This window comes from Cynocephalus volans, chromosome 3 (genome assembly GCF_027409185.1).
Source record: "Cynocephalus volans isolate mCynVol1 chromosome 3, mCynVol1.pri, whole genome shotgun sequence".
Lineage (NCBI taxonomy): Eukaryota > Metazoa > Chordata > Mammalia > Dermoptera > Cynocephalidae > Cynocephalus > Cynocephalus volans.
Window position 1 is genome coordinate 66,181,966 of NC_084462.1, and position 9,852 is coordinate 66,191,817.

Genomic DNA, 9,852 nt, shown 5'->3' on the forward strand with positions numbered 1-9,852 from the left:
ACAGCTGAGCTTCTGGGGCCCCTCGCAGCAATGAGGGCTTTGACCATCAACGGTGGGTTTTGTAGAACTTTTCTCTGAGTTTCTCTGGTTCTGGCTTCATTCTCTCCACCAGTTTCCTCCCTCCAGGAGAAACTTCAGAAAGCTCTGGAAGGGACTGCAATTGGCCCAGTCTGGGTCATTTAACAATCAAGTAGGACTATCACCTTTGGAGAGGATTACTTGGGACCCAACTCTGTGTTTTTAGGGTCTTTCCCGGAGAAGAGGGGATTATCACGAGACAGGGAATTTCCAACAAAGTGTCTACCACAGAAATCAAAGGACTGGTTGTCTATTTTGTGCCAGCCACTGTGCTAGATGCTGGGGCACATTCCTGCCCCTGTAGGTTCTGTAGAGATTGAGCCATAGATCCAGATGTCCGACAGGGTGAGGTTATCAGCTTTATTCTTGGTGAAGCTGAAAGAACGTGGCTTGGAGCTGCAGTCTCTGCAGCCAAGACTGCTAGCTGGGCAGATTGCCGCCAAAACAAAAAACTACATTTTCCAGTCCCCCTGTGGCTAGGTGCAATCACATGGTTAAGTTCTGGCCAGTGAGATGTAACTGGACTCATGTGGGACTTCGAGGAAGGCTGCTTACATGCAGCTGGCTCAGCAGGAAGGGCGCCTTTTTGTCTTCTCCAGCTCTTTCTCCTTCTTCCAGCCAGCAGCATGGTTAGAGCTCCAGCAGCATCTGGGACCATGAGGTGGCCTTTGGGATGCAAACCAAGTGCCTGCACGGTGGTGGAGCCTGGAGTTTTGCTAGGACTGACTCTCTAGCCCTGGACTGCCCAGCTTTGGACTCTCTTTATGTGAGAGAGAATACATTTCTATCTTGGTTAAGCCTATGAGTCGGATTTTCTGTTTATCTCTTTGAATCTGATCCCAATCAATGTAATCACATTCCCTGTCATAGGCAACGTTTTAGATGGATCTAAATGTGGACAATCTCTACTCTGAGAACTGCAGGCACGTTTGATTGAGTGTCCGCCAAAAACTTGGCCCCCACTGTGACAGTGTTGAGGATGGGAAATCCTATTATGGTAATTGAAAGATGGGGCCTTGAAGGGGTGATTAGATTGTAGGACCATGCCATAGTGAATGGATTAATAATGGTGGCCAGGGGCATGGTTCTGAGGGCTTTAAAAGAAGAGTGAATGAAGAGGTTAATTTCTCTCTACTCTGCCATTTTCTGCCTTGTGAGACCCTGGGTCACTGTTGCCACCACCAAGACCCACACCAGATGTGTTCCCTGGACTTTGGACTTTCCAGTCCCAGCCTTATTACTGTAAGCAATAAATTTTGTTTTCTTTATAAATCACCCAGTTTCAGGTATTTTGTTATGAGCCACAGAAATGGACTAAAACAGCAGGGTAGTTACAGAACGCAGGAGGCAAGAGTGGCACCAGCCATCCCTCCTGGGGGAGCCAAGAAGGGCTCAGGCACTGCCCAGAACTATCCAACTCACCCATCAGGGGAGCCACTTTCCCATCATGAAGGGCTCGGCAAGGGTTGGACCCTCGCTTCCTGTCTTCCTAACTTTTGAGAGGGTGAAAGTTTCAGTTTGGGTGCTGGCAGGAACAGAGGGAAGGAGGAAAACACTATATAATATAAACATACTCATAGACATATGAGATTTCATTAATCCTCATAATGGTCCTGTGAGGTGGGTATTAATTTTCCCATGAACAAATGAGTAAACTGAGAGCTTGTCCAGGCCCCACAGATGGTAGGTGGTGGGTATGAAACTCAACCACGTGTTTGTCAGACTCATAAACTTTTTTATGCTTTTCCCACTATACACTGATGTTCAGCGGTCTGAGCTGGAGGGTGAAGCCATAGGGAGGTGTACCTAGAATGACCTTTTGGAGTTTGAAGGGTGTAGGGCCCATCAAGGCCTGAGAGCACTGATTTGGTCTCATTGCTGGGGCCCAAGCCATGGGTCTCTTGGGGTTTGGTTTTGATCTCAAAAATCTAATACTTGAGCATTATTTCTATCTGGGAAACAAAATGAGAAAATGTTGGATGTGTGACTGTCCAGGAATTTCTTATTAACTGAGTCTCCTTATCACGCAAGGGCACTCCTAGGCAGGTTCTCACTTGGGTAAGAGCCCATTGGCTTCTGTGTGCAGGGCAGCCCTGTGAGTTGGTGGCAGTGACTTGGATCTCCCCCGGGCAATGGGCGGGATGGCCCTTGTAATATACCCTCGGTGACTGAGCTGTATGATTCTCTGTGCCTCCTTCATTCCTACGAGGATCATACATATACATTCAATTGCAAGCAGCAGAGATCCCAACCCGAGCTAACTGAAACTACGAAGAGGATTGATCAGGTCACTGCAAAGTTTCAAAGAAGACCTGGCTTAGGGCTGGTTTAGTCTACAGTGACATCAAGGGCTTGGTTTCTTTATATCTTTCTGAAATTTGGCTTTTCTTTGTGGTTGCAAAATGGCTGCCAGAAATCTCTGAGGCTGCAGGCTTCTTCCGTGTGGTTTAAAGTATGTTCACAAATTCTTTGATACTTCCTTTAAAAGGTGGAGCCCAATTCCTCTCTCCTTAGGGCAGGTAGACTTAGTGCCTCGCTCTAACAAGTAGAACAAAGTAGAAGTGGGGGTGTGTGACTCCAGAGCCTAGGTCAGAAGAGGGCACAGAAGCTGGGAGATAACAAATATTTGTTGCTTTAAGCCATTACGTTTTGGGGTAGTATGTTAAGCAGCAATAGAAAATAATACATTTGGGCTTGTCCAGGGGGAGTGATGTGCTTCTGGAAGCTCTTTCAGGAAACTCAGGAAGCTCCTCTGAAGGAAGCCTCCAGCAAACATCTCCTTGCATTTCACTGGCCCACACTGAAGCACAGACCTGTCCTGTGACGTGGCTGTGGCCAGTGAGTAGGATGAGGCGATGACCTCTGGCCTGGGCCTCCTGGAGGGCAGTGCCCACAACACATGGGCTGACGGGGAGATGGGGAGGCCGGAACCAACACTGGGTCGGCCACCAGAGTGGGGCCACAGATCTTCCATGCCACATCCATCAGGGCTCCTTCCAAGGGAGGAATGTGGGGCCACGTAAAACAAAGGGATTAGGTTGGCTGCTTAGCTCAGTTGTTTAGAGCGCGGCCTTGTAAGACCAAGGTCAAGGGTTTGGTTTCCGGTACCAGCCAGCCGCAAAAAAAAAAAGGGATTGGCTTTATATCAGTTTATGAATTTTCCCTTTGTTCTAAGATCCTGTGAGGATAAAACAAGTTGGTTGCTTTTCCTTGTGGAACTCACTGCCCTGATGCTCCTTGTGAGATACCACCTTGCCAGCTGATGTCATTCCAGGCTCAAGGTCACTGGTGAGGCAACCAGGCTCTCTCCAAACTCTCGTTATCAGAAAGTCCATGCCCAATGGGGCAGTGGTCACTCCCTTAGGGAGGAAAACAACCACATTTGATAAGTGCTATTTATTTCTGCTAAAAAGCTGCTGCTCTAAATTTGTTGGAAGTGGTTCAACACTATTGGGATCCTGGGTTAAATGGCTTTGTAAGGACAACCTTCACTGTCACGGGTGACCTACGGGCTGATAAACACAACAGGAGGGGTCAGGAGGATGTCAGCTCGTGTGTGTGTGTGTGTGTGTGTGTGTGTGTGCACGTGCATGTGTGTGAATGTGTGTGTGTGTGTTTGGTAACAACTCTATTGAGTTATAATTCACATACCATACCATTCACCCATTTAAAGTGTACAGTCCAATGGTTTTTAGTATATTGACAGAATATAGCCATGTTCATCATAATCAATTATGGGATATTTTCATTTTCGTCATTCTAAGAATCTTCGTACCCTCTGTGTATCATCCCCCATCCCTCTATCCCCCCAGTCCTAAGCAACAACCAATGTACTTTCTGTCTCTGATATGTGTGTTTCAAATATGTTCTTTATTTGCCGGCAGATTAGATTTTGGAAAAAAAAAAAAGGCAAGTCACACTCTCTAATGTAAAAATTAAGGTGTGGTATAGATTGTTGTCATGAAATATTCTATGTGGCATGAGTGTGTTTTTTGATGTATATGTTTTTATCAAGTGGGTTGTAGTTTTGTTGATATGATTTGACAATTCTATTGGTGACTGGTCCTTGTTGTCTGGGAAGGTGGTGGGTGCAGGGTGTGTGTGTGTGTGTGTGTGTGTGTGTGTGTGTCTGTGTGTGTGTGTGTGTGTGTGTGTGTGTGTGGCTGATCTGAACCAGGAGGACGGGTCTGGGGGTGTGGTATGGTGGAAGGGTTGTGGAAGCAAATGAGACAGGAAAGCAACAGAGACCCACTGTGTGGTCAGGGAAGAGTTGATATCTGGGTTTGGTGGTGACCAGATTTGCCAAGGTCCTGGAATGAGGCCGGCGTGGCTTGACCGCAGACCTTAGCTCAGGGACCCAGGGCTCATTTTGAGTCAGCCGTGCTGAATCATGGCCCCAGGTCAGGGTGAGCTGGGGAGGGATGACGAGGATTAGGGTTCCAAGGTGAAATTCTTTGTTTCTTCAGGTTCCTCCAAGGCCGGGGGGCTGAAGGCCTTCTCATCACCTCCTCCCCTTCCTCCTCTGGCCTTCCCCTCCACCATTAGCCAGGAGCATGCTCTGTGGAAGTTTGCAGTGATTTCAGGCCAGCCTCACACATGGCAGGCTGGGGGAAGAGCCAGCCATGCCTCTCCAGGTGGCCACTCCTGAGTAGGGCCCCTGTGGCTCTTTGGGGGTCTTGAGTCCTGACTTCAGGCCTGTCTCTGCTCATGTTTTACTTTAGTGATGCAGGGTAGGTCTTTGCCCCTCAGTGGACCTCAGCCTTCCCATGTGTACAATGGGAGCCCAAACAAATGACCCCTAAGGGCTTTTTCAGGTGTCTCAGCCTAGGAGACCTATTCTGGTTCAGGGTAGTCCAGCTGTTGCTCTGCAGTTTGCAGGGCATTTCATCACACTCCTTACTGCCCTCAATTAGTATCCCCAGAACCACATCTCAGCAGCATGACAAGGGGGCTGAGAGCCCAGGCCTGAGTGAGGGATGACCTGGATTTAAATCCCAGTTCTGTTGCTGGTTAGCTCTGTGACTCTGGGTGAGCACCCTCTTGTCTGTGCCTCAGCTTCCTCACCTATAAAACTGGGAAAGTATTAGAACCTACCCTGTAAGGTGAAGGTAGGGGAGCTTAGTGGAGTAATGCATGTAAAGTGCCCTGCACATAACAAGTGTTCAGTATATTCCATTGATATAGGCATGGAAAGTTTGGGGGCTTGCCCAAGGCCACAGAAGCCAGGTGCTTTTTCTACCACACTGTGCCACCTCCCCCAGGTGCAGAAGTGGAGAAAAGAATCCCGTCCATGTTCCCTAACCTAGATGCTTGGGAGGAGGGAACACTCCCCCCACACCTCCCACACGGCCACCCCCGGCCTGGGAGGCAGGTGGACTGGGAGCGCGCTTCTCACCTTCTGCTGGGCAGCCGGTCTGGTTTGCTCCCCCCTGGCAGCAGGTTGAGGGGGCTTTGGAAGAATTCTGGAGCAGTGGCCAGGAGGCCAGATGAGACAGGTACAGGGGGCCTCTGCAGTGAATTTCAGGCAGCCAAACCAGGGGCCCCAGTCTTCACTCTTGTAGAGGCCCAGTGAGGTGAGGGAGGGTCCCAGGTGGAGACACAGTCCCCAGGGAATCATTTCCTTCTTGCAGTCTCTGTTCCCCCTCTCTCATCCGGAGCCCTGCTCATCATTGCTGGGCATGGTGTCACCCAGACAGAACTTGCTCTGGAGCTGGTCTCCTCCCTTCCTGTCCCCACTGGCCTTGCCCCTCAATTCCACTTGCCCTGGTGCCAGGCCTGGTTCACATGCTCCCTCCTGGCCCTGTCTCCTACCTGGCCCTGACTTTTCCTTCTGCTGCTCTTTACTTGCATAGGTTTCCCTTATGTTGCCCAAATGAAGGAAAGTAAAAGCCACCCTGACTCGATCTGTCTGCCCCATCCAGGTGCTGCCCAGATTCCTTCCCCCCATGGCCACACGAAGGCAATGCCCATGATTCACAGAGCCCTGGGCCTGGGCTGGGCCTCACAGACAGCGTTCCCTGGCACCCAGGACCCCTGTCAGGCAGCTCAGCTGACAGAAGTGGACAGTTGCTCTCAGAGGAGTCATGTCCATACCTAAAGGTCACAAACTGGTAGGAGGCAGAGCCACGGCTGAACCTGGGTGGTTCGGTTCCGGGCTGTGACAGCACCCCTCCCTGTTTCATCTTCCCCGTTCCCTTCTCATCTGCTCTCTGGAATTCATCCTTCCACTGTTGCCCTGCAGAGTAGGATGCTGGTGTGAGACCAGCCGGCCGTGGACAGCCACTCTTAACTCACACAAACCTGCCTGCTCCAGCCCTCATTAAAGCACTCAGTGTAAAGAATGCAAATGGCATGAAAACGCACAGGAGTGAAAAAGGTGAACACAGCCCAGATCCCACGACCTTCCCCGTGGAGGGGCTGGATGACACTATCCTTTCTCCTCCTGGACCTGGTCCTCTGCCGGCCCTTTCATGCTTCTCTCCTGTCTTCTCCAAGTGCTTCTTTTCTGCCCTCTTTTCAAGACCCTCATCTTCTCCCAGTCCCACCCGTGGGGGCCACCAAGCCTCAGCCCACAGGTTCCGTTTCCACCCTCTCTTTGGAGGCCGGAGTTCTTCTGAAGTTCACTCTTGCTCACGGCTTTCAGCTGCCGCCCTGGACTGTGCCTCCTCAAGGGCAGGGCCCACGTGTCCCTGGGACCCCACTCTGTGCCATCACCTGGCCCAGTGCCTGGAATAGAGATGTTGATGTTGCAGGTGTTGGAATAAATACCTACTCTATCTCCCCACCCTTGGTTGTTATCCCACATAGTCTGGCCCACCATTCAAGTTGACCTCGGAACCTCAGAGTTTTGAACTTAAAAGAATACGACACAAATAACCTCATTTGGCTGACAGAATGTGATACAGCTTTTACAAGAGATCCCTCAGGAGCATTTAATAATAAAGAGGAAATGCTTATGACAATTTTGGTAAAAACACAGCAGCTCACAAAATTTTATAAACACAAAGACTGCAGCTGTGTGCACAGAACACCTGGAGGGCTTCTGGGTCAATGTGGTGAGGTTTGCTCTCTGAATTTATTGAATCAAGAAGGCTCTCACGGTGCTGATAACACCAAGGTCAAGAATTTGGATCCCTGTACTGGCCAGCTGCCAAAGATAAAATAAAAATTTACAGTCCAGTCAGGACTTCAAATGGACTGCCCCAAATCAGCAGACATATGAAGAAATATCTAACATCAAAGGCAGGGACCAAAACACACAAAAAAGGAACTCAGAGGAAACAGAGACAATATAGAGAGCAAAAGAAAACTGAAACAAAACAAAACAAAACCCTAAAACTGCAAAATCAAAAACTATGATTAATATCTTCAGAGAGTTAAGAGAGGCTATTATGTCAGTATTGTGCCTACATCCAGATACAAGAAAGAGCCCTAGGAAATTAAAGGATGGATAATAGGAAAAAAAAAAAAAATTGCCACAGAGGGGTTGGAAGCTGAAGTAGAGAATCTCTCATTAGGTGGAACACAGGAATGGAATATAAGAGAGAAAAGAAAAAATAAGTAAAGATAAATCTAGGAGGTTCACATATGAATAATAGGAGCTCCAGAAATAGAGAAGAGAGAAAATGGAGAGGAGAAATTATAAAATAAATTGTACAAGAAAATTTCCAGGAATGTGAGGACATGAGTTTCCAGATTGAAAGGGCCCGCAAATATCCAGACCACGAGCTACTTCACAAGGTATGTTGTGAAATTTCAGAGCGGCCAAGATGTAGAGAAGGTCCTAAGAGCTACCAGAGCGGAATAAAAAGAACAAATACGAGGATTCAGGAATCAGAGTGGCTGTGGACTTCTCAACAGCAGATCTAGAAAGTGGAAGACAATGGAGCTATGCTCTCAAAAATTATTATTATTATTTTTTAAAAAGATGACCGGTAAGGGGATCTTAACCCTTGGTGTTGTCAGCACCACGCTCACCCAGAGAGCTAACCGGCCATCCCTACATGGGATCTGAACCCGTGGCCTTGGTGTTATCAGCACCGCACTCTCCCAAGTGAGCCACGGGCCGGCCCTCAAAAATTATTTTAACAAATTGGAAATTATTTCTAACTTAAAGTTCTATATCCAGCTAAACTCTCAGTCAAGTGTAAGGACAGAATAAAGACACTGTCAGATACACAAGTTCTCAAAAATACACCTTTTATGCGCTCTTTCTAAAGAAGGTACTGAAAGATGCATTCCCGCCAAACAGGAGAGACCGGGGATGCAGGAAACAGGAGTGAGAAGATTACTCAGATGACAGTGAAGGGAACCCCTGGATGCCAGCTGTGCACAGGCTCAGGGATAAGCAGCACAGACTGGGGAAAGCAAATGGCTGGGAGGTGCTTCCAGGAAGAAGCAGATGGGTAGGAGCGACATCAGTGTCGCTGGCTGTGGGGAGAGATTTCTATTCGCCTCTGGAATGTGACATCAGGAACAGGGAGGGTTAGAACTCTTTCCTTACCAGCTTAGTAGTACTATTGCTAGTTTTCTGTACAGTCAGTAGCACTGACAGATAGTTTTTTTTTTTTTTAAAAGATGACCGGTACGGGGATCTCAACCCTTGGCTTGGTGTTGTCAGCACCACGCTCAGCCAGTGAGCAAACCGGCCATCCCTATATAGGGATCCGAACCCGTGGCCTTGGTGTTATCAGCACCGCACTCTACCGAGTGAGCCACAGGCTGGCCTCTGACTGATAGTTTTGTGTGTCAACTTGGCTAGACTACGGTCCCCAGTTATTCAACCAAACACAACTAGGTGTTGCTGTGAAGGTATTTTGTAGATGTGATTAAAGTCCAAAGACTTTAAAGGAAGGGAGATTCTCCTAGACAATCTGGGTGGGCCTGGTTCAACGAGTTGAAAGGCCCTCAGCGCAGAGCTGAGGTATCCCTGAAGGAGAAGAAATTCTGCCTGTGGATGGCAGCTTCAGTCTGTGCCTGACAATCCCAGCCCTCCCTTCCTGATGGGCTGCCCGAAGGATTTCAGACTTCCCTACCCAGCCCCACAATTGCATAAGCCAACTTCTTACTATAAATCTCTTAATACATATCTCCTGGTGGTCTGCTTCTCTGGTTGAACCTGAACCGATACAAATGCTACTTAAAATTTTAAACCACCCGCATGGATTATTTTGATAAAACCATTCACTGTAGCTAATGTAGCAGGATAGGAATTTATCAAGGGAGACTATGCAGTTCGCACAATCTCAAGGAGGGTGGGTAACGGCTTGGATGCCAAGGCGTCAGGAATATCATTTGAGTGACATCCCAGGGCTGCCTTGATGGCCACCCACTGACCCCCACAGGGCTCAGGCAACTGGCCCAGGCTGGAGGGGATGTGTCAGAGTGGAGTCCACCTTGCGTCTGCCTCACCATGTCACGACCTTTTCAACCAAAATTTCATGAGGGGGCATCTGATTGGTGGAGCCCAAGTCATGTGCCTGTGTCCCAGTTGCCAGGGATGCTGGGAAAGAGACTTTCTGGCTTCTGCCTTGAGATGAAGTGTGGAGTCGTTAGATGGAGAATCTCCAACACGTCTGTGGGAATTTGTGCCTGGATGTCCAGCTGCTTTGATAAATTCCAGGACCATATGGCCCCAAAAACAGAGAGTCTGAAGGCCACCACCCAGGTCTTCAGGGTGACTGTCAGTTGTGGTGATGTTACCACTCTTGCTGGGACCTGAATGCATTGCCACCCTTCCCTGCCACATGGCAGTGACTGCAGAGCCGCTCAGGG